The 18,539-nt window shown below is 56.1% G+C and overlaps 1 protein-coding gene across 27 annotated transcripts in view; it reads left to right on the forward strand.

The window, feature by feature from the left end:
- Positions 1-18,539, forward strand: part of ABLIM2 (actin binding LIM protein family member 2) — a 185,502-nt gene that overhangs the window by 25,287 nt on the left and 141,676 nt on the right. The window lies entirely within an intron of this gene.

The following is an 18,539-nucleotide window of genomic DNA, read 5'->3' on the forward strand; positions in this document are numbered from 1 at the left end:
CTGCTGTGCTCAGGGATGGAGGCTGCTGAGCCAGGGCCGGCAGAGGATGGCCGAGAGCATGTGGGAGAGTCAAAAAGGAGTCGGGGGTGCTCCCAGGCCCTTGTGAGTCCCACCTGCCCTCTGCGTGGATAAACAGCTCATCCTCCTCTTTTCCTAAAGTCATTAAGGTTCTTGCCCTGGTCCCCACCCTGGTAGGGTGCAGCTGCAGAGGTCAGCATAGAATTTTCTGCCTGGCATGTGGCGACCCAGTCCCTGGCAGGAAATCAGTGTAGTGGGTCGCAGCAGCCTGTGTTACGTAAGAATGCAAATTGAGTAGAAAATAGTAGAGGACATCACAAGGAATAAGGGTGTTTTCTGTGCATTCTCTGTTCACTATTTACAGATAGTATCAGTTAAGTTGCTGCTGCATGTGGTTGGCTGAGAAACGGCGCCCCACCCTAGCATGTGAGGTCCTGATCCTTGCGACCTGGGAATGTTGCCTTGTGTGGAAAAAGGGTATTTGCAGATGGGATTACACCAGGATACTGGGATGGGGAGATGATCCCGGATGGTCTCAGTGGGCCCTGAATGCCATCACAGTTATTCTAAGAGAGAGACAGAGGGGGGTGACCACAGAGGCAGAGACTGGAATGATGCTGCCATGACCAGGAAATGCGGCCGCCCAGGACAGCCTCCGCGAGAGCCTTCGGGGAGCTTGGCGTGGGGGCCACCATGATGCCCACAAGTCAGGAAATGTGGCCGCCCAGGACAGCCTCCGCGAGAGCCTTCAGGGGAGCTTGGCGTGGGGGCCACCTTGATGCCCACAATCAGGAAATGCGGGCCACCCCAGGAGCGTGGCAAGGCAAGGATAGCCTCCCCTAGAGCCTTTGGAGGAGCTTGGCCTGGGTGCCACCTTGACAGCAGCCCAGTGTTACTGATTTTGTATTCCGGTCCTTGCTGCACTGCCCTCTGCCCAGACTGTCTCTCTTCCCTGGGCCTGGCTAATTCCTCCTTCCTCTCATAGCTAGGCTCTGATGCCCCCTCCTCCAGGAAGCCCCCCTGCTCCCTCCAGGCCAGGTCAGGGTCCCTCTGTGCTCCCATGGGTGCCACCAAGCATATCCTGGGCTCGGGCCAGACTGCCTCCTTTCAAGTCCCAGTAAGGCAGGGCCAAGCATGGCGCCACCTCACAGGGTCTCAGGGAAGCTCAGATGATTTGATACAGTAAAAATCTGTGGAAACGCCCGATCGGGACCTGGCACCGGCGTCTGCTCTCCCTACTGCAGCCACTGCAGCTGCTGGAATGGAGCCAGGAGGACCCTGAGGGGCCAGGCAGGACTCTGAAGGTGAACCTCCGCACATGCCCTTCTCCCGAATGTTACAGAAAATGCCCTTAAGACGCTGGACTCAGCTCAGTGTGATGTTTCCCAGCATGGACCATCCCGGAACCGGAGACAGACGCAGCTGGGCCTCGGGCATCCAGTACCACCCTGGCCACCCTGTGTCTCCATCCCCGGCCCTGTGAGCCCCCAGCACCTGCTGGCTGAGCTCCTTCGAGACTTGAGTATTCCCCCTCCAGGCTGAGACCACCAGGGCCTCTCTTGGGGGCTGCCTTCTGAGTAAACTGGATGCTTAGGGGTGGACAGTGGGCTGGAGGAGAGGGGGATCTGAGGCTCCGTCTCCGTGGGAACCCTGGAGTTCCCACAAAGTGGGAACTGAGTGCTGGGTGCCGGGAGCCCGCAGGGCACCAGCCGTGCTGATTCACAGAAGCCCTGTTCCAGCTGCCTCCCCGGCCCATGTCCTGGGCTGGTGTGGTTGGCTTCCCAGCGTCTCCTAGCTTGGAAGAGGTCTCCTTTCTGGATTAGGTACAGGACTTTCCAGGCTGTCCCTGTGTTCCCATCGGTACAATGCTGGCAGTGTGTGGGGGGGGGCGGTGACCAGTGATCATCAGGGTCTCTTCCAGCCCTGACACTTCCTGACGCCAGCCTTCAGGACCCCAGAGCCACAGAGAGAAAGCCTACCTGTCTCCACTCCCACCCCGCTGGCTGCTGCTGAAAAGCGTGTCCAAAGGGGACTCATGCGCACACACTTGTCTTGTGAGCACAGGCGTGACGATAGCACAGTGCAGTCGGCTTTGGGGTGAGGTGTCAAGGTTTCAAGTTCTGTGCCCTGGATTTCTCCCTCAATCTCAGAAATGCCGTCTTTAAACACCTGTCTTACAGCGTGTCTTGGTCAAATTGCATGAACCAATATGGTAGCTACTGGCCACATGTGATTATTTAAATTATAATCAATTAAAATCAAATAAAATCTAAAACTCTGTTGTGCCTGGTGCTGGCCATGTTTCGGGTATGCAGGGGCCTCGCGAGCTGGGGCTGCAGTGGTGGGCGTGCAGGTGCGACGCCTTCCCTGACGGGGTGTGGGGCTCTGATTCGCTTGTGCAGGGATTTCAGTGAATGACGGGGGGGGGCGTATGAATTTCTGCTTTTTATTCCGTTTCCCTTAAAGATAGCATTGAGAGGGTTTCTTCTGATGTCAAATTAAATATGTCAAAAGCTTGGGGAAATGTCAAAAGGAAACGTTTCCTGGCCCTAGTGCCTAGACACAGCCACCGCGTGTGGTCCTCCGGGGCCTCCGCCCCAGCCTCAGGTCCCTGAATGGGCACAGCCTGTGGGAGGGCAGGCAGCCCAGTCGGGGAAAGACATAGACTGGGGCAGCCAGGTGGGATGTGTGGTCTCGGCGCAGCTCGACAAAGCCCCACGGATTGCTGGCTTCTCAACAATAGACATTTAATTTTCTCAGTTCTGGAGGCTGGGAGTCCAAGATCAGGGTGCCAGCCCGGTCGGGCTCTGGCAGGGCCTTCTTCTGGGCTGCAGACAGCCACCTTCTCCTCGCACCCTCACGTGGCAGAAAGAGCAAAGCAGCCTCTGGCCTCTTCTTACAAGGGCACTAATTCCTCTGTGATGGCTCCACCTAATTCCTCCCAAAGGTCCCGCCTCCAAATCCCATCACACTGGGGTTACGGTATCGGCATATGAGTCTGGGGAGGGGACACCGCATTCAGTCCAGGCCAGTGGACTTGGGCTAGACAATGACTTCATCTCTTTCCCGCCTTAGAGCCAGGGCAAGGAGACCAACTGTGCAAGGTCACGAGGTTTAGTGCATTCACGTTTTACAGCCTGGGAGCCAGCATCCTGTAGATAGAGACACGTCTTCTTGTGGTCATGCCCACCTGGAAGCTCAGAATGTGACCTTGTTTGGGTGTTTCCATATGTAATTATGTTAAAGATGGCAATGAGGTCATTATGGGCGAGGGAAGACCCTAAATGCAGAGACTGGTGTTCTCATAAGAGACAGGAAAGGGCACGCAGAGACACACAGGGAAGACGGCCCATGAAGGCAGAGGCAAAGATGGGGCCCCTGTGGCCACATGCCAAAGGGCGCCTGGAGCCACCAGCATTGGGAAGAGGCAGGCTGAGGCTCCCCACACCCCTGTGGAGGGCAGGGCCCTGCTGTCACCTTCATGCCACACTTCTGGCCCCCAGAACTGCAAGAGAATCGGTATCCGTGTTTTGAAGCTCCCAGTTTGGGGGGCCCTGGTGCTGGCTGTGACTCCAGCACACGAGGCTGTGGGGATTGTGAGCTCATTCGTGCTGCCCCTGACCAATGGGGAAGGGTCAGCAGATACTTCCCACCCCCCACCCCTCCCCCACCCTAAGTGCCTTTTTAGAGTCCGTTTCCCAGACGCCTGGGAGACAGGTGTGTCTCTGGCACACAGTGTGGCAGGAGTCTATTTCGGTATGCCAGGAAGGGCTTGGCTCTGCCCCTCCCTGGGGAGAGGGTGGCAGCTGCCACGTGACCCTGTGAGAGCCGTGTGGACTGCAGAGGCTCCCGCCCCACTGTGGCCTGAGCCTCTGTGGGTGCTGGGCCCAGCCACGCAGAGGGAGAGCCGTGACCCGCTGGCCTTTCACAAGCAGCCACACTCCATGGGGGTACCCGGGGGAGACACAGGTAAAGCCCCAAATTGCGCTTTTGCCCAGACCTTCTGACTGGGAGCCGTGAGCTCCATGAATCAGCTTCAGGGGTCTGGTGGGAAGGGAGGCGGTCCGGTCGAGCTGTGCCCCGTGTGAAGGTCATGAGCACCAGCACCATGAGTGCCAATGGGTGCAGGCTTTGGGGATGCCCTCTATGGACAGCACTGTGGGGTGAGGAGGGTGACCCCATTATACAGGTGAATCAGCTGAGGCTGGGGACGGGAGGGGTCTGGTCCAATATCACACAGTGCTGGCCTTGGAGCTCCAGCACCTGCTGACCACAGCGTCTGGGCCTCCCTCCCTCCCTCCTTCCCTCCCTCCTTCCCTTTGCTTTTTCCTTTAAGGTGGTGGTCCTCACCTACGGGCAGCCATGCTCCTGTGCCCTCTGGGGGACATGTGGCAATGTCTGCAGGCTTTTTTTTTTTTTTTTTTTTGGAGACAAGTCTTACTCTGTCACCCAGGCTGGTGTGCAGTGTCATGAACACGGCTCATGTCAGCCTCAACCTCCAGGGTGCAAGTGATCCTCATACCTCAGTCTCCCAAGTAGCTGGAACTAAGGTACGAGCCACCATGCCTGGCTAATTTTAAATTTTTTTTAGTGGAGACTGGGTCTCACTTTTTTGCCCAGGTGAGCCTTAAACTCCTGAGTGTAAGCAATTCTCCCATCTCAGCCTCTCAAAGTGCTGGGATTACAGGTGTGAGCCACTGTGCCCAGCCATCTGGAGACATTTTTGATGGTCACAGCTCGGGAGGGTGCGCCTCTGGCATGTGGTGAGAAGTGGTCAGGCCACCGGCAAGCATCCTGTGGTGCGCAGGACACCCCATGGTAGAGCCTGCCCAGCCCAGTGTCCTGCTCTGGGAACAGCGTGAATGCTGCCGCTGTCCTGATGTTACGTAAAAGACAGGCCCATCAAACTCCTTACATACGAGCCGCCAGCACGTCCGACAGCTGCAATGCTGTGTGTTGACCAGGTGGCCTGTGGGGTGAAGGTGATGGCAAAACATGGGGGCCTAGAGAGAGGAGAAAGGGGGTCAGGGGAGTAAGATGAGGGAGAGGGAAGGGAGGGGAGGCAGGACAGTGGGGAGGGCACCCAGACCCCTGGAAACAGCGTGGTAGATACACAGGGAGGGGGCCTCAGCAGGGAGGAGGGCTTGGTGGAGAGGGGGCCTCAGAGGGCCTGACACACTGCTGGGGCCTCCAGCGGGTCCCTCCTTCCCCTGAAATGTTTCCTACTCTGTGTGTGCATGAGGCCTGGTGTCCAGCAGGATCTCATCTCTGGGCAGCCAGACCAGAGCCCTCCCTCCCTGGTGCCCTCCTTCTGGCCTGTGGGGTCGGCCCTGCACCAGGGAACCGGGACCCTTGTCCATAGCTCCCGCATCGGCGCCTCACACTCTGAAACTCTGTGGAATGTTACTGAACTGAGCAGCTCTGCATGAGGCAGCGGCAGCGGGCCTGGAGTCCAACCCATGATGTTTTAAGGCCTAATTCTACCTGACCTCACTGTGAGACCTTGAAGAAGACACTTGCCTGCCATGAGGCCCCCAGGAAAAGGAGATTGACTGTGGCTCCTCCACCCAAGGTGTGTGAACCAAAACAGGAGATACTCAGATGTGTTCCCAAGAGTAGCAAGCGGCAGATCTCCCAAGGCTGCCCACACACAGCTGAGTGGGAGTTCTCCCTCCACCCCACAAGGATGCGCTGGCGGGGCCGGACTGCTGGAGCGTTCTGAGCTGTGGATTCCCAGAGTGGACAGCAGGTGACAATGTCCGTGTCCCCAGTGGAATTTCCATGGCAGAGGCTGGGTGGGCCTCCCCAGCCCGGCTGAGTCTGAGATGCTTTCTCATGCCCACGCTTCCACCAGCTGTGGACGACCATGCTGGACGACCGTCTCACTGATGACAGAGCCAACCACGGCCATCCCAGGAGCAGCCCTGGCACTGAGGCCCCAGGCAAGGCTGTGGCAATCAGCGCTGCAGATCTCGATTCACATGTGAAGGGTATCCACAACTAAATATAGATTCTGTTTACACAGTGGATCGGGCGACAGTTTCTTGGAAAGAACGCCAAAGCAGCCGCCATCATAACAAGACAGGGATGACTGGATTTCATCAACATTAAAAACCTTTGTGATGCGAAAGACATCATGAAGAAAGTGAAAACACAACTCACAAAATAGAAAACCTTGTGAATTAGAAAGCCCGCATGGGATTGAATCTTGACTATGTGAATAACTCATCTCTCAATCCTGTCAAGACAACCAGGCTAAAAAATGGCAAAGCATCTGCATCCACATTTTTACACAGAAGATGCCAAAGGGAGAATCTGCACATGAAACAGGGCCAGCATCATTCGCCCGCAGGGAACAACCAATCAAAATCCCTGTGAGACACGGACTGCAGATCTGCCAGAATGGCAGGGTCAAAATCACAGGCACGGCCAGAGCTGGAGGTGGGGATGCGCAGACATCGGAACCCGTGTGGAAAACACTCTGACGGTTCCTGGAAGTGTGGCACACAGAGTGACCACAGGACCCAGCAACTCCACTCCCGAGGATCCACCCAAAAGAAACGCAAACCTATGTCCACGTGGATACTTACGCTCGAATGTTCACAGCGGCGTTGTTCATGAAAACCAGAAAGTAGAAACAACCCCAGAGTTCGACTGACTAGTGGATGCGCCAAATGGGGTCTGTCCCTACAATGGAGTATGTCTCGGCCATCAAAAGGAATGAGGCACTGATGCCTGCCACACCGCGGATGCTCCCTGAAAACGCAACACCGAGTGGAAGCGGCCAGGCGCAAAGGACCACGCAGTGTGGGCTTCCGTGCGTATGAAATGCGACAGACACAGAGCTGTGGAGAGAAAGTGGGGGTGACGGTAAAGGAGGCAGCGTTTGTTTCTGGGGAGATGGAAATTTTCTGAAATGGATTATGGTGATCAGCATGGAACACACAACTCTATGAAGTACCAAAAGCCATTGAGTGTGCATTCCAGACAGGCGAACTGCACGGCTCTGGGAGCGATATCTCAGTGAAGTCATGACTTTCAGATCTGTGCACCGAGCACTTGGTTCTGTGGAGGCGCTGAGAATACTGTTTCTGAAAGCACATCGAGGCTCTGCCTTATGAAAAGAGATGAATTATTCTGGGATGTGATGTCCTATCCTACGTCCCAGGTATGTGAGAGCAGGTGGTTTAGTTTGTGGTCTACAGAAAGCGTGATGGAGCAGCCGCTGAGATGTTAAGAGCAGTCATTTCAGAGTGAAAGGGAATCAGGAGATTTTTCATTTTCCTTCAACATTGATGTACTGTTTGTGTTTCTAACCATGAGTAGCATTCCTTAGGTCATCAAAATGAAGTCATTTTTGTCGTTGAACCCAAAGGAACCATGTCTCTGGAGGTTAGCAATGGTCCTGGGCAAGTCTCCCACCCCAAGCCGCCTCCTGCCACACCTCTTGGCCTGTCCAGGGGGAGCCGGTACCTTGTCACTGCAGTGAGGCTGTGTGACCGGGGCCAGCGTACCCCTGCCTGCCCGTGTGTAGACCTGTAGACTGGTGTGTGAGCCGGACCTCGTCGGTACAAGGCTGATCCCCCCAGAGACCAGCTTTAGGGTAGGGGCTGGCTGCCTCTGTTGGGCACGTGGTTAGCGAATGCTACAGAGCCGCTGCACCCAGGTTCCCCTGCCCGGCGTGGCCTTCCCTGGGATCCAGGCCAGATATCCCGACAGCCAATTTTAATTAGACACACCGGAAATGCTTCCCTTACGCCAGCCTCCCTTGAATCAGCGGACCAGGAGAACATGAGAAGGCCCAGGAATTTGAGTGGGAGATGGGAGAGGCAGACAGGCAGAAAACCAGTTCCCTCACATAGAAGCCCAGTCTCCAGGCCCCACCCTGCCAGTTGAAGGCTGTGTGATTTGGCCAGGTTACTGAGCATCTCTGAGCCGGGGTTCCTTCGTCTGCCGCCCGAGGGTGACAGTGCCTCTCATGCCAGCTTGTGATGGGGCTGGTGCCATTGTGCCTATACCATGCCCACACAGAGGTAGAGGACATTTGAAAACAGGGGTGTTGTCACAGGCACGCTGCACCAGCCCACACTGACCTGGGTTTGATCACAGGCTTTGAGGGCCACCGATTTATAGTGGCATCTTACAGTGGCTGGTGCCCACTGCCAGCTTGGCCCTGGTGGTGGCTGGGCCCTGGACCATAACCCAAGTGCCTTGTGTCTCAGCAAAAGGGGAATGATGGTGGGTAAATTCCACATATCTTTCCTTCCAGGGAAGATTGTAATGAAGTGAAGTGCCCGTGGACACCCAGAGGTGTGCCCACAGGCCTGTGCCAGGGGCCCAGCAATTGCAGGTCACGTGGGGTGGAGCTGTCGCCCTGCACACTCTCCAGTGCCTTCTCTCGTGAAGATGTGGGTGTGAACTCCGAATGGAGGGCGTTCTGGCCATGTGGGCCACCCACCTGGGCTCATCCCCAAATCTAGGCAGCACCCATCTCCCAGCCTGTGCACCCACATGGTTGAGGCTTCAGGGACAAGAATTTTCAGATCTAAACTCAGACCCCTTCCAAAACACACCAATCCCTACAGAGGCCTTTCATGTTCACATTTTGTGGAGAAAATTCGACACTTTAGGGTCTGGCCTCCTCCTGCTGTGGACTCACTGTGCGTGCCCAGGGACAGAGGGGTGATGGCTTGGAGCCCTGCGTGGGTAGGCTGGAGGGATCTGACATTGAATTTTGGGGTAGAGCCAGCATTTTGCTGCTGGTTTTGCAGGCACGGGCACACATAGCCACTTTATGATTTGGGGGATGAAGGCCTCTGTGCACCATGTTAGAGTCTGGATGTAAAGGGTGGGGGTGCCAAGCCAGGGGTGGGGGAGGATCAGGCAGGGATTAGAGATGCCAAGTAAGGGCTGCCAGCTGCCAGGGAAGATTGCTCTGAGGACCACAGTTAGGATTAAGGAGTCCCAGACCCGGGCATAGAAGTCTTCCTGGGACACGGTGCTGGGCCTCAAGAGCATTAGCAGCACATGGGGGCTTTTCCATGTCAGGAAGAACAGTGGCAGGTGGGAAGGAAGGATGCAGAGCGGGAACACCGGGGGAGGCAGGCACAGCCTCCAGGAGGAGGTCCACGCTGATCAGGTCCGAGACGGATTTGCCGCGCCTGGGCTGGTTCGCCCGTCATTCTATTCCCTCTCCCATCTCCTTGTCCAGCGGTGGGGCGTGGTGAAAAGAGCCAGGGTCAGAGAGACCTGGACCCCAGTGGCCTGGGGAGGTACGTTCCTGCTTGGAACCTCTGTTTACCCCTCTGTAAATGGTCGAGAGAGGACAGGTCCCAGCTGTGTGGGATGGAAAGAATAATTGGACTACAGTGGCAGGCACCATGTAGGGTCTGACAGTGGATGGCCCTAAGAAGTGAAGGTTCATGTCCCCCCAGCATTCACACTCTGAAGCCAAACCCCCCCACGGTGATGGTATTTGGAGCAGGGGGCTTGGGAGCGGATGGGATTTAGATGAGGTCATAAGAGTGGTGTCCTTGTGATGGGACTCCTGCCCAGAGCTGTCTCTCTGCCACGTGAGGACACAATAAGAAGGCAGGCATCCGCAAGTCAGGAAGGAGCCCATGCCAGGGCCCGACCATGCCGGTGGCCTGATCTCAGACTCAGGCTCCAGAACTGGGAGATAAGTGTCAGTCTTCTTTTTTTTTTTTTGAAATGGAGTTTGCTCTTGTTGCCCAGGCTAGAGTGCAATGACATGACCTTGGCTCACTGCAACCTCCACCCACTGGGTTCAAGAGATTCTCCTGCCTTAGCCTCCTGAGTAGTGGGGATTACAGGCACCTGCCACCACGCCCAGCTAATTCTTGTGTATTTTTAGTACAGACAGGGTTTCACCATCTTGGCCAGGCTGGTCTTGAACTCCTGACCTTGTGATCCACCTGCCTCAGCCTCCCAAAGTGCTGGGATTACAGGCGTGAGTCACTGCACCCGGCCTAGTGTCAGTCTTTTAAGCCATCGTATCTGGCATTGTTCTGGCAGCCCGCACTGACCAGGACTGAGTGTGTCTCTGGGGAAATGGAGGATGGGAGCAGAGGGCAAGGTGGGGGACCTCTCCGACCCGCTGTGGCCATCCTTACAGGGCCATTGGATGTGCTGAAGATGCACGGGGGCAGCTAGACTCCCTGTTCAGGCTGATGTGGTATCTCCAGGTCAGGGCTGTGGCCGTCTTCAAAGGCCTGGGCAGCTGAGGCATGACCAGTATCTGCTTGGGGGCATATTGGCAGGTCACACCCAGCCCACTAGGTCCCTGCACTGGGGACATGTACCACAGCAGCTGCCTGGAGAGAGAGTGGGGTCCCTGGTGGGACTAGCTCAGCCCCTCAGTTCCTCCCAGAGAGGGAGTTGAGAGCTGGCTCGGAGTCTGGCAGGTCTTGGACCGACGCCCAGCTGTGCAGTTTTGCCATTTGCAGCTCTGTGATCTGGGCTGTGGGTAGAGGTGCTGAGTGCAGTCCCTGGCACTTGCCTGGGCACAGGAACTGAAAGATGACATGGGCTATTCATCATCATCCCCCCCACCACTGGGCAGTGCCCTGCGGTCACCCAGTACATTTCCTGTTTCTGATTAGATTTGAGAAATGTTCAATGGGCATCTGCTGTATGCTGAAGGCCTGGAGGAGGTCGCTTGTTGGACCAATGTGGCCACTCTGGCTCCAGGCAGTGTGACACAGGGGGACGAGCCTTGGGCTGGGAGCCTGGAGACCCTCGCCTTGGTATTGGCCTGGCCACAGACTTGCTGCGTGACCTGGGCTGGTCCGCCCTGTCCCCATCTGTGTGGGGGATGGGGGAGAGTCAGTGCAGATGGTCTGAGCCTTGACCTTCCGGATGCCTCCCTTGAGATCCTCAGATGCCCCTGGCTCCGGAAGGGCCTCACTCTTCTGGCAATGGAATAATACCCTCCAGGGCCGTGGGTGCCAGGGATGTCTGGACCAGTGGCTGGAGGCCTCAAGAGTCCTGGAAGCACTGGGAGCTGGGCTGGCATCTGCCTGGAACCCACAGCCAGCCTGAGCCAGAGCAGCTGCCCAGTACCATCTCCCCCAGCTCTGCCCCTGGAAGGAAGCCCCCACCCCACACTCACACAGACTCCTGCCAGCCCCGTGTGGTCACCACCACACCACCATTCTCTGAATGCCCAGCCTTGGGTAGGCTTGGTGTCCCACTTTACAGATGGAAAATGGGCTCAGGGAAGTGACCAGGGAGTCGGCCAGTCCCCAGCTGAGCCCTGAGACCAGCTCTGACTCTTCCCGCCTGCAGGGATGGCATGTGGACAGGCCCCCACTTACCATTTGTTGATTTTATGATGTTGCAAAAACAATATGCATTCAGTAGAAACCATACGTTGCATTTTGAGTTTTGATCTTTTTCTGGGCTAGCGAGCTGCGGCATGGTACCCTTACATGAGGCAGTCAACGCTGTATTATAAAACAGGCTTTGTGTGAGATGCGCTGCCCTGCTCTCTGCGGATGTAGGTGTTCTGAGCATGCTCCGGTAGGCTGGGCTGAGCCGTAGTGTGTGCTGGCTTGGTGCCTTCAGTGAAATCTCAGCTTGGGGATGTTTTGAGCTTGCCCAGGTGCATCAGGACAGACCTGCACGGTGGGCTGAGAAGCGTTCCTGCTGGTTCCCCACGCTGCTGTGACCGGCAGAAGTCCAGATCAGGGTGCGGCCAGCGCTGGCTCCTTCTGAGGCTGCCAGGAAGGACCCGTCCCAGGGCCCCTCTCTAAGTCGCCACCTTCTCCCGCACCGTCCCGTCATCATGTTCCCTCTGGGGGTGTCTCTGTGTCCACTTTTCCCCTTTTTCTGACGCCAGTCCGACTGGACAAGGGCCCACCCTGCAGATCACCTCACTTTACGTTAATGGCACCTTTCAAGGCTCCGTCTCCAAACACGGTGCCATGCTGAGGTCCTGGGGTTGGGACCTCAACATGGGCATCTGAGGTGCCCAGTTCTGCCCACACAGATGGCTCGAGCTGCCTCCCGGCACCGCTCTTGCTTCCCGCCACGTCCTCCGGGAGGAAGGGGCAGCGTGGCCACTCGGCTGTTTTTCTCTTCCTGCCGTCCCGGAGGAGAGGCTCCTCTCAGGCCCCGAGGGCTGCCCGGGACCCCACCACCCTACGTCTGTGTCTGTTGCCCTGTGAACAGAGCTCATTTGTGGCCAAGAGTGACTTTGTCCTCATGGGCCCCTGCCTCAAAATAGGACAATCACAGGGCTTTCATGCCGGAAGGAGCTGTGGGACCCCCCACCTGCAGGCCTTCGGGCACACCCCAGATCTGAGCAGAGTGGTGAGGGGTCTGCTCTTCCCACTGGGCTGGGAACCCCTCCCTGACCCCTTGGCCTCACTTGGGGCTAGTGGAGTTTCAGCCTCGTGGAATCCCAAACCTCACAAAGGGTCCAAGCAACCAAAGCCCTCTGGAGCCAGGCCCAAGAGGAAACAGTTCGATCATTTGTTTTTAAAAGACAGTGTCACCGTTATTTGCAGCACTGTGCAAAGTATCAAGGAAATGGAATCATTTTCTGATTTTAAGATTTTCTTATTGAGACAGAAGCCCAGGCCGAGCTCAGTGGCTCACACCTGTAACCCCAGCACTTTGGGAGGCCAAGGGGGGTGGATCATGAGGTCAGGAGTTGGAGACCAGTCTGGCCAACGTGGTGAAACCCCATCTCTACTAAAAATACAAAACTTAGCCGGGTATGGTGGCACGCACCTGTAATTCCAGCTACTCAGGAGGCTGAGGCAGGAAAATCGCTTGAATCTGGGAGGCAGAGGTTGCAGTGAGCTGAGATTGCACCATTGCACTTCAGCCTGGTGACAGAGTGAGACTCCATCTCAAAAAATAAAAAATAAAAGAAAGCCCAAGACCTGTGCCACAAGACTACACTTCCTCTTCAGCCTTCTTTGGGCTTCTAGATTCTTCCATACCCAGCACCTCCCACTCCCCTCACCACAGAAGTGAGATTGGGGCTCTCTTCAGCCCCATACCCCACACTGAGACATGTTTGAAAGCAGTGATGGTGCTGGGGCAAGAGTGTTCCCAGGACAGCATGAGGCTTGCTGGGTCGCTTGTTCCCCCAGCCCAGCACGGACCTCTGGGGGAGGTCTGGCAATGCCAGAGGCTCGTCCTGCCTCAGAGAGGTGCCCTGACCTGCTCAAGGTCACACCATCAGTGGGACCAGGTGAACAACAGGCAGATCCCCTCACCTGGTGAGTTTTTGCATCTGTAAAATAAGGACAATTTTCTTAGAGTTATGGTGCCAAGAAGGGTGTTCAAGTCCAGTGCAGAGCTCAGCACAAGAGTGAATAATGTCTGTGAACGTTCTGTCAGGACAGAGGGGGCATCTGATGTGGGCCTGGAAGGACAGATAGGGTTTTTCCAGGGGAGATGGGCAGGGCACACAGTGCTCTGGGAGCAGGGATGGCGGGAGCCCAGCCTGGTGCCAGGACTGTCAAGGACAATTTTGGGAAAGAATGTGGGATCAGAGGGCAGTGAAGAAGTCAGGGAACCAGGTGGGTACCAGGCTTAGCGTGCTGGTTTGGGGGCTGGCTGTGTTCTGTGGGGAGCCATGGAAGGTTCTTGAGCAGGGGAGGCGCCTAAGCAGAGGGGTGCAGCTTGTGCTTGAGGCCACCTTCCCAGATGTTGCCACCTTGCCAACTTGGAGAGCTTGTCTTGAGGACTTCATCATCCTGCCTGTCCCCTCACAGTGAGCTCAATGGGACTAAGGTGACGCTCTCCCACTGGGTGGAAATGGAGAACTTCTCCAACACTTGAGACTTTAGAGGCCAACTCAGCTTAGACACTGGGCTGAAGGGAAAAGGGACCTGCCCAAAGTCTTTTAGAAAGACAGAGGCCTGCCTACAGCCCTGTAGGGTTGTAGGACGAGCCCCACGGGGGCCAGCTCCTGCTGAAGCTGTCAGGGGCCTCTAGATGTGGGCGTGGAGTGCTCTTATATAACTGTCCTCTGGCATCTCCCCAGGTGATGGTCAGTGTGCAAGGATCCCTGAGCCCCGGGGGCTGTGTGTTGGGCTCATGCTGTGTGCTGGGCTCAGTGTCCAGCCTTGGCACTGGTTACAAGATGGCAGTTGCTCCCAGAATGGCCCAATGTTGAGGACACAGTCTTTGCTCCCAAGGAGTCCACGAATGGCTCGTAGAGATAAGAAACGACTATTCCACGTGATAAATGGAATACAGTTGGCTCTCCATATATCCATCGTTTCTTATTATTCTGTGGATTTGCCACATCACCAAGAGCTCAGTACAGCCTTCCTGTGCAGATGTCAGGGCGAGGCTCCAGAGGTGATGACTTTCCCAAGAGCATGTGGCCTGGAGCTAGCAGGGCTGGCCTGGACCATAGCACAGGCCTCTGAAAATCACCAGGGCTCCTTCCTGGGTGGTGTTTTGCTATGGTGTCCTGCAAGCCCAGAGAAGGTAGGGCTTGATTCCCTCGAACTGCCCTGAGCTTTACAGTTGATCACTGTGGCGGGGACAATGTCTTCCCACAGTAGCTGTTGGGCCAACAGGACGCTACGTGGGGGGATAGCAGAGATGCCCACATGGGAATTGGCCAGGCAGGACACCCTGCTGGAAGTTGGAGTAAGCAGAGCTGGCTTCCGGAACCATGCCCAGTAGGTAATAAAGTCATCCCAGTGCAGTTAGGTCTTCTCAGACAAGCCTAGGAGAACAGTGATCATAGGGCATGGGAAGAGCAGTCTTTGGGGCCAGGGGAACACGGAGAGTGGGTGGAGCCCAGCCAAGGCTGAGAGGATGGAAGTTTGCAGCGGCAGCACTGTAGTGGGTGGAGTCTGCTAGGGGTGGAGCCTCTGGTGGGCGGACCCTTAGTGAGTGGAGCCTGTGGTAGGTAGAATTGGCAGTGTGTGGAGTCTTAGTGGAGCCTCTGGTAGGTGGAATCTGCAGTGGGTGGAGCCTGTGGTGAGTGGAGCCTGAGGCAGGTGGAGCCTGCTGTGGGTGGAGCCTGTGGTGGGTGGAGTCTGTAGGTGTGGCTTGCAGTCGACATGGGCAATGGGCTGCAAATCAGTCAGTCAGTCTCAGCTGTCTTTGACCAAAGATGCGTAGCTGGAGAGAGGCAGACTTGGGCTTCAATCCTGGCTCTGCCACTCCCCACTGTGTGGTTTCGGGCTGGTCACTTAACCTCTCTAAGCCCAGCTTCCAACTCTGCCAAATGGGCAAAAGAATACCTCCAAGAGTGGCTGTGAAGATTCCAGGCAAGGTCACACCAGGCTTTGAAGAGTGTTTCCTTTCTTGGATCAAAATGGCAAGTGCCTCCTCTTGGGACTTTGGCTGTGGAGAAAGTGACTTTACTGTCTTTAGAGAGGTCTGGAGCCAGCCCGTGGAGATGATGAGGAGACCAGGCGTCGCCACTGAGTCCCCTCTCCTGCTGTCTATACCAGGGAGTCTTTGTATGAGCAGAGATAAAATGCATAGGGCTGATTTGTAAACTGTAAACTGCTATCCTCATCAAACCTAACTTTCTGCTTGGTGGACAAGTTTTAGAAACTGGATCAGGAACAATTTGGAACCTGGTATTTTTTTGGAGCTGTTTCTCCAGAGCAGGGAAGCTGCTGTGATTTATGTTATAGGCCACTAAACCTTCCAGAGAGTGAAGACCCCTTTCACAACTCACGTCCTCATGCTATATCCAATCATTATATTGCTTAAGAAATAGTAACAAAAGTTATCTAACACTTTCTAGCAGCCTCCATTTTTTAAAAATCCCTTGAGCATCTACCTACAACTGAAAACCGTAGTTCCTGGATGTGCAACATAGATGGACCCATTTTGTCTGCAGACAATCACGGTATGCAAATGCATTTACAGACCCCTTGCAAAATCTCCAAGGTCCCCAGGTGGCGGCCCACTGATTTAGAGAATCCGTTCCTGGACATCTTTCATGAAAGCCCATGTGTGTGAAAGCAGAAGTGGGATCAGAGAGTAAGGAAGAGGTGGCCAGCCTTGGGTTTGGAGGGGGAGCTTCTCAGCAGGGTGGGACAGGGTTCTGCCCTTGGGGGGCGTGCACTGAGGGAGCTAGAAACGATATGAGCAAAAGTTTTGCAAAGAAGTCTTCTGATGTCTAGAGCCATCACTGGGGTGGCATTCTGGTTTTCCACGGCTGCCTCAGTGGCGTAAGACAAACATCCTGTTACATTAATAGGCTGGGAGGGCCTGCCATTGAGAAAGGGCGCAGTGGGCATGCCCCATCTCCTCTCCACAGTGTCTGTGGGCAGACCCAAAGGCTAAGACTGACTCACGAGCTGGGAGCCAGAATCCTCTGCAAGCATCTTTGCTGACTCGTCTTGCAGTCAACGCTGGCCATCTGTGGGGACTTCCACGGTCTTTCTGCCAGAACAGAGACATATGGGCTCCATGTGTGGTCACAGCATGGAGTGACTTGGGCTTCCTCCTAGTATGGCTGCCGGGTTCCCAGAAAGAGCATCCTAAGAAAGCAAGGCAGGAGCCAGGAGTATTTGATGACCCAGATTGGAAGCTGCCTGATGTCAATTCTGTCATATCCTTTTGGTCGAGGCCGGCGCAGAGATCCACCCAGGTTCAAGGTGAGGGGCCTTAGCCCCCATCATGTAACGGAAGAAGGGTAGACGTGATGTTGTAGAAGAGCGTGTGAGAACAGTTGTGGTGACTGCCACCTTTGAAGATGCAGCGTGCCACAGGGCTTTGCTCGGACAGCCCGTGGAGAGCTCAGAGGGATAAGCTCAGAGGCTTCCAGAAGAACACCATGGGAGGTGCTGAGACGGCTGGATGCTGCTGTTGCATGCTCTGGGGAAGGTGGTTGCGGGTCAGTGTGAGGCACATGCGTTCATCCTGGTCCCCAAGCATGTCCTAGGGTTCAGGCACTGGCAGAGGGCTGGACCTCCAGGTGAGCCCAGCAGGTGTGGAGCCCACTGGCCCTACAGAGGAGACAGATGTCAAAGGATGCATTCTGGGCAGCGGGCGAGCGCAAGACGGGGACGGCTCATGGGCTCAAGTGATCCTCCCCATGAGCTGGTTCGCTGGACAGAAAGAGGAGTTTGGCTGCCGATGTCCGGGCCAGCCCTGAGCAGGGCACCGAGGGCCAGGGTGGCTGACACCCCAGGAGTGGCATAAGACACACATCCTGTTACACTGGTCTGGGGTGACAGCAAGGCTGAGAGAGGCATGTGGAGGTCAGGAGCCTGAGGCATTTTCCCATAATCAGTTTCATCTGCACACATCTCTGCGAAAGCCCTGCGTCCATTCTCAGGACCCAAAGTCAGAGCCGGGCTGGTTGCGGTCCTCAGGGAGCCGTGGTCTGGCCATGGGCAGGTCAAGGACTCAGACGGGAGAAGCCAGACTGCACTCCCAGGGAGCTGGAAGAGAGCCAGGCTGTCTCCTGGTATGAGGTATCTCCCGTCATCACTGAAATAGAGCTGGGGCAGCCCCAGGAGGAGTGTCCTGGGCCTGGGGTCCCCCCGGCGCTGGCACCATGAGCTTCCTCTGTGCTCTTGTGCCCAGGACTGTCCCATGACTTCTTGGGGACAGGGCAGTGCCTGCTCAGCACTCAGCCCCATGCTGGCCTAGTTCTTGGCAGGAAGAGGGTGCCCAGTGCACCTTTGCTTAATGGGAGATTGAACAGAGGGTCGCTGTGTCAGACCATGTGGGATCAGAGACCTTCGGAGCCCATCGGCTAAGCCCAGTCGGTGACGGTTGTGGCAAGAACAGGGCCGGTTCCAGAGAGCAGTGTCCTCAGTTCACGGTTATAATTAGCAGCCAGCCCTTAAGTAGGTTAGGAAGGAAGCGCCCGCCTGTGATCCGGCATGATTTTCTGAGAAGTAACACTTGGGCAGGGCAGTGGGGAGGCCTGGACCAGCTCTGGAACCCAGGCGCAACCTATAAAGCGAGAGCCTGAGGGAGGGGACACAGTAAGGCACAGGGGTGGGGTCTGTAAGTCCCCGAAAGGACAGCATGGCAGGATGCATGAGGATGCAGAGTGCATGTGTTTGTGCTCTTTAATTCCATATTTAGACAATTAGCCCAGGGAAAGCCCTGTGCCCCAGGGCAGAGCTGGCACAGGGTGTGTGTGACTCCATGGTGTGTGACAGCCATGTCTGTCTCCCGGCAAGGAATGGTGGAGCACACGTCAGCACATGGCTGGCATCAGCTTTGGGCTCCCCAGCACCCAGCCCTAGGGAGACAAACCCCTCAGGCCCGGCCCTGGCGCATGAGGGCTTCCAGGCCAGAGGGGCAGCCAGGCCAGTGGACAGCAGCCACCCATGTCTCAGGGCCATGCTGCAATGAAGGTGAGCCCAGCTTGCTCCTGTCCCAGAAGGTGCCTGCCCATCCTCTGAGCTGCCAGCTCAGGTCACCTCCTTCCAGAGGCTCTCCCTGACTGCACACAGGTTCATCTCCCCACTGTGCCAGCCCACAGCTCTGTGCTCCTCTTTGTATTTCTCTGCTCATTGCCGAGGTCAGAAGGAAAGGTGTGA

This window comes from Cebus imitator, unplaced genomic scaffold, assembly GCF_001604975.1.
Source record: "Cebus imitator isolate Cc_AM_T3 unplaced genomic scaffold, Cebus_imitator-1.0 Scaffold117, whole genome shotgun sequence".
NCBI lineage: Eukaryota > Metazoa > Chordata > Mammalia > Primates > Cebidae > Cebus > Cebus imitator.